The sequence below is a fragment of the Carcharodon carcharias genome, chromosome 3 (assembly GCF_017639515.1).
Source record: "Carcharodon carcharias isolate sCarCar2 chromosome 3, sCarCar2.pri, whole genome shotgun sequence".
In the NCBI taxonomy this organism is placed as follows: domain Eukaryota; kingdom Metazoa; phylum Chordata; class Chondrichthyes; order Lamniformes; family Lamnidae; genus Carcharodon; species Carcharodon carcharias.
The window spans coordinates 100,900,952-100,913,409 of NC_054469.1; the positions used below are offsets into that span (position 1 = coordinate 100,900,952).

General features: G+C 39.3%; 1 protein-coding gene across 4 annotated transcripts in view; it reads left to right on the forward strand.

The window, feature by feature from the left end:
* galnt1 (UDP-N-acetyl-alpha-D-galactosamine:polypeptide N-acetylgalactosaminyltransferase 1) overlaps window positions 1-12,458 on the forward strand; it is a 214,193-nt gene that overhangs the window by 81,988 nt on the left and 119,747 nt on the right. The window lies entirely within an intron of this gene.

Below are 12,458 nucleotides of genomic sequence, written 5' to 3' on the forward strand. Positions count from 1 at the left end.
ATGGAGAAAGTGGGGAATGTGTGGAAAATGAAGAGCTCCAGTACAGTTAGATACTCTGGAAAAATTAAGGAGATGGTGAGTGGATATTTGAGGGAATAGACAATTATGAATTACAGTAGAGAAATTTGTTCGTGCTTCAGCACTTGCAGACTACATCAATTTCCTGGCAGCAGGCAGTGGCACAAGTGGCTACCTGCACAGCCTATCCAGAGTTTGGCAATGGCACCAGTGAAGAATGCCACACAGGCAGGGATTGCAGCGCTGCCTGCCTCTAGGGTATTGATGCAAGTCTTCCAGTAGTGCTACAAGAAAGAATTTCTCTTCCATTAGCTTTTGGGATCAACCAAATGGAATGTGTTAATGTCCTTCACAAGTTGAAAACTTGGATTGTGTCTCCTCTTCATCTTTTACCAATTCCAATAATTTAAAAAACTTTAAAGTCAACATTAGTCAGGGCTTGCAAGGCCCAAGTATTTGGAATGCTGAAGCTAATGCCTTTTCAGATCATTTTATATTCCTTTCTCTATCTTCATTGTCATGCTACATTTATCTGTTGGCTGTGAATCAAAGGCAGACATTTTCCTTAAGTTAGCTTTTCAATTCAGCTCTGCTTCCCTTTTTGGAACAAAATAACATAGTGATATTTGGAGCCCATTGTCTATTTACTGAAGCAGTTAGGTACTGGATTGATGTAGATTCTTTAAATTCATGTTAATGTTCATTAGAGTTTCACAAAATTTGGAAGCTTAGTCCAAGACTGTAACTTTTCCTTGTTTGTGCAGAATTCGCCGAGATTGATCCCAGTTATGCAGATAAATTGTGCTGTTATTCCTGCAGATATTTATAGAGATATTTATATGGATGTGGTATCTGTCAAGGAGATATAATAATTTTCACAATGTTATTGGAATTTATTGTAAAGTAGAAAGTGTGTGTGTGTGTGTATGTGATAATTGAATCGGAGACAGCTGCTCTGAAGGCTTTGATGTATCAAGAAGAGAAGCTGGGTTTGGAATGTTAAACAGGTAAACATGGGTCAAGTTTTAGAATGTGACGTGTTAAGGGGACATTTGCAATTTTAAATAAACCCGAGTAGCTTGAATTCAAAAGAGTAGGTGAAATGTTACACCTGGCCAGAAGAATTAAGAAATGGTTTGTTTATTTTTCCCAAAGATTTCTGGCAAAATTAGTTTGATGATAGATTTTTATTATTAGAGAGGTAAAGTCCAAAGACATAGTGAAACAATGGGAATTTGCCTTCAAAGCAGAAAATATATATAAAGGAGAGAAGGCTGTCTGCAAAGGAAGGCATTTTAAGATTTCACGCAAGCGTGAAAAGCCACCAGTTCTAAGCCCCAAGCTGCGGTCTGCAAGGAACCAAAGCTGAGAGAAACTCATTTTGAATTGAACTGTCCAGGGTATGTGCTTTGCCTGGGTCTGTTTGAATCTGTGTTTTATTGTTGCCTTAATGGAGGTTAACTGGCAGTTAGATTAGCTAGGGGAGCTAGGAGTTATCATAATAGTAATTTGTAAACCTATTTATGTGCCTAAAATCATTTTTTATTAATACAGGTTTAATTCAGTTTTTTAAGAAACGTACAAGACTTGGTGGTCTTATTACTACTGAATTCAAGGCATGTATCTCAAAATAAATACAAATTGTAAAATAATTGTGGCAGTTGTTTCAAGTTTCCCTGTGAGATTTGAACAGCTCATCATGTATCAGAACAAAATTGGGGGCGCTTTGTGGGCTATATTTGATATTCCTTGATTGATTTGGAGTTGGTAAATCTTAAAGGTTATGAGTACGAGAAGCACTTTGAATTCAGCAGTTGGTGTGAGGTTTTTTTTTAAGTGGCGAGACTGCAAAACGGCTTTGGCAGTTGCTAAGACTTCTCTGGGAGTTGAATTTATAACTTTGGTTGGTTTACAAAAGGCAAACAAAGCTAAGTTAATGGAATTGACAGATAAGTTACAATTAGGGTTAACTGCCGAGGTGAGGAAATCAGACATAATTGAACGTATAGCACTTGAAATTGGAAGGAATACCTGAGAGACCAAGTTCTCCAAGGGGTGGTTCATTGTAATGGGATCAAATTCAGTTGCAAATGAAAAAAACTTGAACTAGAGGCAGCAGAAAGAGAAAGGGTATTTCAAAGGGAACAGACACAAAAGCAGGAAAGGGAAAAAGGGAGATGGAAAATTCCAGTTAAAAATGCTGGCAGTTAAAGAAAGTGACAACAGGATTTGAGGAAGGACTTATTTGCCGATCAGAATTAAAATGGGGAGATGTTTAAATTTGTACAAGCTCTTCCAAAGTTTGAGGAAAGAGATGTGGAAGCATTCTTTATTTCATTTGAGAAGATAACAAAATAGATGAAATGGTCACAGGAAAACTGAACATTGTTGTTACAATGCAGATTTGTGGGTAGAGCACATGCGGTTTATATTTCATTAGAAATGTTGGTGAACGATACTGTGGTTAAAAACAAAAGACTATTTTGCATGCATGAGAGTTGGTTTGTGAGGCATACAGGCAAAAATTTAAGAGTATGAGAAGCAAAACGTCAACTCTTTTCTTCTCTGCCGATGCTGCCAGACCTGCTGAGTTTTTCCAGGTAATTCTGTTTTTGTATGAGAAGACAGCCTGGGAAAACTTATATTGAGTTTGAAAGAGTAAGACAAAGTAATTTTGACCAGTGGATACGGGCATTAAAGATGGAGATAACATATGCAGCTCTTAGAGAGGTAAGTCCTTTGGAAGAATTTAAAGATTTGTTACCTTCGGTAGTGAGAACTCATGTGGAGGAACAGAGGGTTAAAACGGTAAGATAAGCAGCAGAGATAGCTGATGATTGAGTTAGTTCATAGAGCTAAACTTTTTAAATCATCCATCTAAATCAGAGAAGGATAGAAATGGGAAGGTGAAAGGAAGGTGGGTAATCAAGGAACAGGAGTAGGTGGAAATTCCCAGTAAGTTTTTTCTCAGACAAAAAAGGAAAGTGCTGAGGGTAGAAGTGACACTCAAATTGAGGTGTTTTCTTTGTAATAAACTTGGACATACATAGTCAGTATGTTGGAAATTGCAGGGAAAATCTGTTGGGATTATTGGGGTGCAGAAAAGTTCTGGAAGTAAAAGTACTGTGGGTTCTGAGGTCCAGGCACAGGAAAAATCGATGGTTTGTGTACAGGTAAAAGAGGAACATGGATAAAGAAGTGGGAATGTGCTCACAATTTACCCAAGAGAATCCTGAGGAGCAGGTTGCAGAAATGTTTAAAGATTTGTATGTGAAGGGGAAGTCTTTCCATGTGTTCAGAGTGGAGTAGGTGAAGATCTTGAAATTTTAAGAGACACGGGCTAGTGAATCCTTAATGTTGTGGGATAGAGAGGTTTGTTGTTCAGAGGGAGTATTGCAGAAGCAGGCAATAATAAGTGGGGTTCATGGAGATGCTAAACCTATTCCATTGTGGAAGGTAAATTTAAGGAGTAAGCCAAAACAGACAAAGTGATTGCTGGAGTGCCCATTGCTGGGTTTTAATTTATTTTGGGTAATGATATAGCTGGGCCCCAGATGTGGGTGATGCCTGTGGTAGTTGAGCAGCCTCTAGAAGTATTTTCAACAGTAGTGTTGCAGAAAGAGCATCCTGGATTGTTTCCAGATTGTGTGATAACAAGATCAGTGGTTCATAGGTTGAAACAAGAAGAACAGGAAGTTAAAAGGCAGGGAGAAGATGTGGAAGTCCAATTAGCTGGCACAGCTTCCCATTTATAAATATCCTATGCCCACAGCTTTAATGGACACCACTTGTGTAAAAGTTTCAATATTTAATTATAACTTGCAGACAACAGAGACACAGCAGCACCAGCAAATATGAAGGGCGTAAGTACAGTGCAACAACGTTATATTGACAGTTTCCATTATTATTGTGGATGTAGGAATTTATACGGAAATGTGTAAAAATAAGGACCAAGGTATGTATTTACATTGGAGATGATATTGCATCTACATGTCCAGGTCTAATTATCCTCTACAGTCCAATACTTGACTTTGACATGTGAAAGCCAAGGGATGTTGACTGTATAGATTTCAAAACTTGTTGGTTCTGCCTCTTGCCTCTGTCTAAGCTCATCTGCAATGGAAACCATTATCCATGCCTTTGTTAACTTTAAACTGGTCTATTTCAATGCTTTCCTGGCCAGCCTGTCACCTTGCACCCTTTGAGTTCATCCAACACTGCTGCTCATACCCTGACTCACATCAAGTCCTGTTCGCCCATTATCCCTGTGCTCATTGATCTATATTGGCTTCCAGTACTGCAGTGACTATTTTAAAATTATCTTCTTGTTTTCAAATCCTTCTGTGGCATTGCCCTCCCTATCTCTAACTTCCTCCATTCTACAAGCCATTGAGATCTCTCTGCTCCAATTCTGGCCTCTTGTACATCTCCAATTTTCATTGCTCCACTGTTGGAATAAAAAAAAATGAGGCAAAGCAGTAATTGAACAATGGAGGTTTTATAAAAAGAAAATGGTTTGCGTACAGAGTCGACACATTTCTATGAGATAGAAAAGAAAGGTTTCCAAAGCTAGAACTTAAAATGAGACAAGAAAGGACACTCACGGATAGTTGTAAAGTTCGTAATGCAGTAGAGAACCAAGCTGAATATAGAAAGTACAGAGGAGATCTTAAAGGGACTACCAAGGGAAGAGCGAAAAGAGAGAATGAGAACAGATTCGTGGCTACTAATCTATTTTTATCTATCTGGCTTTACTAATAGTAAATAGTAAAAAAAGGCATTAAAGGAAGGGTGGAGCTGAATAGAAACCAAAAAGGTGATCTTATGGAGGCAGAGGACATTAGTAAGGTATTAAATGAGTACTTTGCATCTGTCTTCACTAGAGAAGATGATGGTGGCAATGTAGCAGTAATTGCCAGTAGTAATATTGCTTTGGAAATAAATGGATAAAAAGGGTGAGCTTAAAATTTCAGCCCTCAAAATAAAACAGTCAGTTGGTCTGGATGGAATGCATCCAAGGTAAGGGTGGAAATTATGGAGGCTCCAGCAACAACCTTCCAATCCTCCTTTGGGGTGGTTCTAGAGGACTGGAAAATTGCAAATGTTACACCCGTTTTTTAAAAAGGTATGCGGAATAAACCAGGCAACTACACTCCATTCAGCCAAGTACCAGTAGTGAGGAATCTGGGACAAAAATGAATTGACATTTCGAAAGGTAAATGAATAAATGAAATGAAATGAATAAATGAAAGTTGGCACAGATTTGATCCCGTTCTTTGAATTAATGGTGGGAGTTGGTGAGGGTAGTGAGGTTGATGTGTATATGGACTTTCAAAGGTTCGACAGAAAGCAGAGAATAGTGTGAACAGTTTATCCAGACTAGCGGGAAGTATACAGCGGTGTTCTCCAGGGATCAGTCCTCTTTTTGATATATAGTGACCTGACTTTGGGCATATAAGGCATAATTTCAAAGTTTCCTGATGAAACAAAAATCGGAAATGTTTTAGCATTGAGGAGGATAGTGACAGACTGGCAAAATGGGCTTCACGTGGCAGGCAAAATTTAAGGCAGTGAAGTGATCCATTTTGAAAGGAGGAATGAGCAGAAGTGACATGAACTAAATGATATGGGTTCACAGTGGGTGCAGGAATGGAGACCTGGGGGTATAATTGTTCAAATCTTTGAAGGCTGTCAAAAAAGCATTTGAAATCCTTGGCTTGAAAATAGAGAAATAGAGTACAAAAGAAAGGAAGTTATACTAAACCTTTATAAACCACTGATTAGGCCTTAATTGGAGTATTGTGTTCAATTCTGAGCCTCACAGTTTAGGAAGATGTCCAGCCCTTGGAGAGGGTGCAGAAGAGATTGACTAAAATTATACCTGAATGCGGGAATTCAGTTATGAGGGGAGACTAGAGAAGCTGGAGCTCTTTTCCTTAGACCAGAAAAGGTTAAAACAAGATTTGATAGAGTTGCTCAAAGTTAAGCAGGGTTTTGATCATTTCTCCTTATTTACTCTGTTTCCAGAGACAGAAGGGTTGATAACTAGAAGATACACATTTAAGATGATTGGCAAAAGAACCAGGGGCAATCTGACAAAAATTACAGGGTTATGGGGAAGGAGCAGGAGAGTGAAATTAATTTGATAGTTCTATCAAGGTGATGTCAAAAGCACAATGTGCTGAATAATCTTTCTATGCTGTATCATGCTATAAAGTTTTCTCCAAAAACTACTTTTCATAAAATTTGTAAAATTACACTACTTAACAGTTCAAAGTTAACTTTCCATAAAGTGAAAACCAGATCAGTTTCTTTGCATGTAGTATATGGCACTCTGAGGTGTCTCACGAGACTTGCAATTAGAGCTTATGTTACAATATTCATTTCATACGAACGTACGAATTAGGAGCAGGAGTAAGTCATTTGGCCCCTCGAGCGTCCTGTGCCATTCAATAAGATCATGGCTGATCTGATTGTGGTCTCAACTCTACATTGTACCGATCCCTGATAACCTTAGGTTCTTGACTGACAAGGGAGTAGACCTACCTCTGCCTTAAAAATGTTCATTGACCCTGCCTCCACTGCTCTCTGGGAAGAGTATTCCAAAGATTCACAACCCTTAGAGAAAAAGATTCTTATCTCTGTCTTAAATAGGAAACCCCATATTTTTAAACTGTGACCCCTAGTTCTAGTCTCTCCCACAAGGAGAAACACCCTTTCAGCATTCACCCTGTCAAATCACCTCAGGATCTTGTTTTTCAATAAGATCACCTGTCATTTTTCTGAACTCCAATAGATACATGACCAGCCTGTCCAACCTTTCCTCATAAGATAATCCCCCATCTTGGGTATCAGTTGAGCGAACATTCTCTGATCTGCTTCTAATGCATTTATATGCTTGCTTAAATAAGGAGTGTTATGACCAGGTGAAAAGGGGTAAACTGGCTCCCCTCTGTTCAACCTCCTCAGTTGCTCACAGCAAAGATTTAAGCTTCTTTTTCATGAGGGTATGCCTTTTCCAAATCAGAATGTATTTTCCTATTTAAGCTGTGAGCAACAAGGAGCAAATCAAAAAAGATTTTCTTGAGCCAAGAGAGAGCAAATTTATTTATCACTAAACCCGAGGAAAAATAAAACGCGACGTCAAGCCTTCATGCAGTCACGCAGATGCCCTTGCACATGTGCTCATGCACATGCTTATTAAGAAATCTCGGTTCGCTGGTAGGTTTATTATACAGTTGGCTTCTCGAACTGAGCAACACACTTATTCCAAAAGTGAGAGAGAGCAGTCCTTAGCCTGTTTCCTCCGCTGAAGACTTTCTTGACACCGCCAGTGTCACTTGCAATCTCAAGTGGCTGGGCAGCCTTGCCTTGAAATACTTAACCCATTGTGTATTTTCAAGAGGTTTTGGGTGTGTCTGTCTGTGGCAGCCATTGTTTCAATATCCGGTACTTTGCATTTTTAATAGCTCTTTCTTAGAAGTTATAAGTTTCGATGGGTGTCTGCATTATAGGCAATGACTATCTCTTCACACTCCCATGAGGCTGATTTGCTTGTTTTTCATATTCACCTTGGAATTGCCCTTCATTTTTAAGCAGCTTGCTCTGTCTCTGTCCAAATTATAAAACTTCCGGTCAGTTGAAAGTTGAAAAATCATGTTTTCAAAAAAAAAAGGGGCCTCATGTCAGAAGACCAAAACTGTACATAGTACTCTAGATGTGGTCTAACCAACGCCCTATACAACTGTAGCAAAACATCCCTATTTTTATATTCCATTTCCCTTGCAATGAACAACAGCATTCCATTTTCCTTCCCATTCACTTGCTGTACCTGCACACTAACTTTCCTGGTTCATGTACCAGGACACCCAGATCTCTGTGTACCATAGAGTTCTCCTACACTCTCCATTTAAATAACATGTTGCTTTTCAATCCTCCTGCAAAAATGGACAAGTTCACATTTTCTCTCATTATACTCCACCTGCCAATTTTTTGCCCACTCGTTTGACCTATCTATATCCCTTTCTAGACTCCCTAAGTCCTCTTCACAACTTACTTTCCTACCTATTTTTGTGTCATCAGCAACTTTAGCAACCATACATTCATTTCTTTCATCCAAGTCACTGATATAAAGTGCAAATAGTTGAGGCCCCAGCATGATCCCTGTGGCACTGCACTCGTCACATCTTGCCAACCCAAAGGAGGCCAATTTATTCCTACTCTCTGCTTCCTGTTAGCTAACCAACCTTCTTCCTACACTATTATATTACCCACTACACCATTTTGTACAGTAACCTTTGATGTTGCACTTTGTCAAATGCCTTCTGGAAATCTAAGTACAGCACAGGCTCCCCTTTATCCACTCCTCAAAGAGCGCCAGTAAATTAGTCAAACATCATTTGTCTTTCACAAAGCTATGTTGACTTTGCTTGATTGCATTGAGATTTTTCTAAGTGCCCCACCCTAACCTTCTTAAAAATAGATTCCAGCAATTTTGCTGCAAGAAATGTTGAGCTAACTGGCTTAAAGCTATTTTCCAACCTAATGGGACCTTTACAGGATCTAGGGAATTTTGGAAAATTAAAAGCAATGCATCTACTATCTCAACAGCCACTTCTTTTAAGACCCTAGGTGAAGTCCATCGGGATCTGAGCACTTGTCAGCTTTTTGTCCTACTAATTTTCAGTACCCTTTCCTTGGTGTTTGTTATTGTCCTAAGTTTCATGTCAAGCATACACTGATTTTGTACTATAGTGTGAGGGCATTAGACAGCGGCCTTTCCCCATTGATGCTTTGTGATAGCTGCCCTGAACTTTAGTACATCACTCAGCATGTAGTCCTGGACCTTAGAATGTGTCAGTCCAGAACATCCAATCATCAACAGCTGTTTGCAGTGCAACACCAGCAAGTTTCAAGAAGACCAAAGAGTTTGCCTCACCAAGTTGATGGTCCTCCAGCAGCAGTTGATATTTGTCTTGGTGTGTGGCCCTGGGAACAGCCTGTTGGGCACAGAGTCCTACATTATGGAGCTGCTCGAGATGAACGTCAACAAAAACCACTACGTCACTTCCAGAGCTGCTTTGCAGAGTCATGTTCCACAAAGAGGTGGACAATAGTTTCTTCCCTGGCCATGCCTTCAGTTGCCAAGGCCCTAAGCTCTGGAATTCCTTCTCTACCCTCTCTCTCTCTCTCCTCCTTTAAGATGCTTCTTAAAATATAACTCTGATCAAGCTTTTCCTGCCCTAATATCTCTTTGTATGGCTTGGTGTCGAATTTTGTTTGATAACAGTCCTATGCAAGTACATTGGGATGTTTGTTCACCTCATCACAAGACACTGATAACGCAGTTATGTATTCAGTTATTCAGAGCAGGGCTGGTTGTGTCTGTGCTCTGTGATGAATGGTGGTATTGCACTGTGAGAATTTGTGGCGTGGGCTGCGAGGGTGAAGAGAGATGACAGGGGTGACTACCAACTACACAATAAAAAGCATTTCTTAGAAGGGTTCCCTGTGCAGTGAGTTGGGGGAAGTGGTATATTTTAAAATACAGTTTGGTATTTAATTTAAATATGAAATCCAGTTTGCTCTGATGGCTTTGGAGAAATCCTTTCAATTCACTCCCACTGATCACAGCCAGCTCCTCAGTCCACCACAACTGCAATCAAAGCTAGCCAAGAGGATGAGTTTGGAGGTCTGGATTAGGAGGGGATTTCATAAAATAATTTCTTCAGTAGCATTTGAAGAAGCCTGCGTCATATATTTTGAATAAATACTGTATGATCCTTGGCCAGAGTGGGGGTGGGATAAAGTTTGAGATTCAAGACACTCACTAAGCGAATAAAGCCACAAGATTCCACAGGTTTTGATCAAACAAAAAAAACTTAAATATACAAGTTCAGGAAGATGAAACAATTTACAAAACCTATCTTATACTCTAATATTCAGGGTAATTATGAGATACATGTGAATTAACAGGCGAACAGATGCCACCAAAATTGATTCCATGGATTTCTCAACAACACCCCCCCGCCCCAACCCCCAGACGTTTGTCACATTGTGAGCCAACCAATCTTAATGAAACTTTGTCTTTCTCGGGGGGGTTTCCAATCTCCACATTTGAAGAAATTGCCTTGGAATTCTCTCCAAAAAATCACTCCCGTTCAGACAGCTTCAACAATGGCCCACCTTGCAGGGTTTCAGTCTCACCTTCCAAGATTCCTTTTCCCTGGATTAACGAGTACACTCAAACGCTAGCCTGCAAGCACACTTTCAAATCTTTGGCCATACCAAACTGAACACCACTGCTCCACAGGGGTACCTCTGTCTCAACGGCCCATAGTAAAGAGTTAAACAACCTTCGGCTGTCTTTGTGGATCTCCAGGCTTCTCTCGAGCCCACTTCACTTAAAATCAGCTATTTGCAGCCCTTTTCATGCATTTTAACTTAATTGGGACATTTCCTTGTTCCTGTCTCTTTCACTTGCTGGCTGACTCCAACTGACTGTTCACTGACCCTTTATCTGATCTGGTGACCTATCAAAACATCCCAAGAAGGTCGTCACTGTTGTAAAAGGCAGCAGCAAATGTAACTATCAGTGGAACATCCTGTACCTTTAATGTTACAATCTCCATGGTCTGCTAACTTAGCACATGGGGACATAAAATGAATGGATTTCATAATAATACAAAAATTAAATTTGCAATCAAAGGCATGTAAAACAAATGGACAAGTTTAATTGTAACAGATGTGTATGAGAAAGAGATGTGAAGGAGAAATTGTGATATCAAAAACTGATAGAAATAGGAATGTCAGCAAAGTGATACAGGAAAATAAAATACTCTTAACAGATATTGCATGCAAAACAAGTTGTATTTATATAGCATCTTTGATGTGGTTTCAACTCAGTCTACACTCCCAGCCCCTTTCAGTGACCCCACATCCTAGGACACTGCTCTCATTCCACCCACATCCAAAATTCTCTCCTGATCTGCCTTGCTCTCACTTCTCTCCCATTCCAGCAAGTCCCTGATACTCATTCCCTGTGCTCCAAAACACCATGGTTGCCCTGGCAAATGGTACCACTGTCACAATATTACCAACCTGTGCATTCCCCTATTGCCAACTCCCCGATGCTGTTACAGTAGTTCTTCCAACCTACTTCTCAACTAAAGGCAATATTTTCCTCTGTGTCTTCGCATTTTTAAAGCTGAAATAATCATTTTTAAGTGGTAATCAAGGTGATTGATTTGTATTTTTCAAACAAATACCAAAATAATCCTAGGATTTGAACCCATAATTCAGTAATAGTTCTATAATACTCTAACTGAATTACAATTTGACTTATTTAATTAAGGTAATAATGGCCCTAATATTGTACATTACCTTAAGAATAAAATACCTTTTTGCCACAAGCAACACTACTGGAGGTCCACCATTTTTTCACAAAAGGGAAAAAGTGTCAGATGAAGGGGGCAGTTGCCTGAGATACATTACAGGATTCGATGGTTTCTGTGCTATCAAAGGGAGATGAGAGAACATTTTATGAAATGCTCGAAGCCTGGGGTTGAAAACTGGAAATGAACAAATGTTTAGTAAGGAAGAAAGAAAATGCCTTGAACACATGCAGTGTCAGCAGCAACAAAGAAAATATAAGTTAATATTGTTACAATACCAGCTGCTATTAATATTGGACAAATGGATTCCAGAATAATACAAATTCACAGGAGTCTCCTGATGAACTTTTAATACAAAGAATAAAATATTTATTAAAACAAATGAACTATATTACACCAGATAAAAAGGTTGGAAAGGTCTCAATACAGCATAAGACGACGATTAAAATTCTCACTATTCCTTTACCTCAGCAATATCATTACAGACACGTAAACTAGTTTGACACTCCTCAGAGCTAAAAGTGGCACTTTGACTACATGGAGTTTTCCCCCCTGCTCCTGATTCTCCCAAAACTGACTACCTGCAGAATAGTTGTTCACTGACCCATGAACAGACCTGGGGACCTATCAAAACACTCCCAGAGGCTCCCACCCTTGTTTCTCAGCAGAAACCAATGTAACAAGCATCGGAACATCCTGTACCTTTTAAATGTTACAATCTCCATAAACTGCTGATTTATCAGACAGGGACACATAGATCGATGGGTTTCATGACAGTTGTTTAGTTTTATAATGAACCTTGGGTAAATCTTTAATATTTAAGTAACTGAGTGGCAAAACATGTTTGAACATAAATCTTTACCAGATTATGGTCCACTAGGGAAAGAAGTATTTTTTCTCACATTCTGGGATTGTCATATCAAAACATTACTCTGGATGGTTTCTATGAGACAACTATAGGAAGCCATTTATATGCCATTAAGGAAGCTTTACTATCTAGGTTTGACAGTTTAAGTGAATGAATGTTTTATCTTTGCAGTCCTGTAA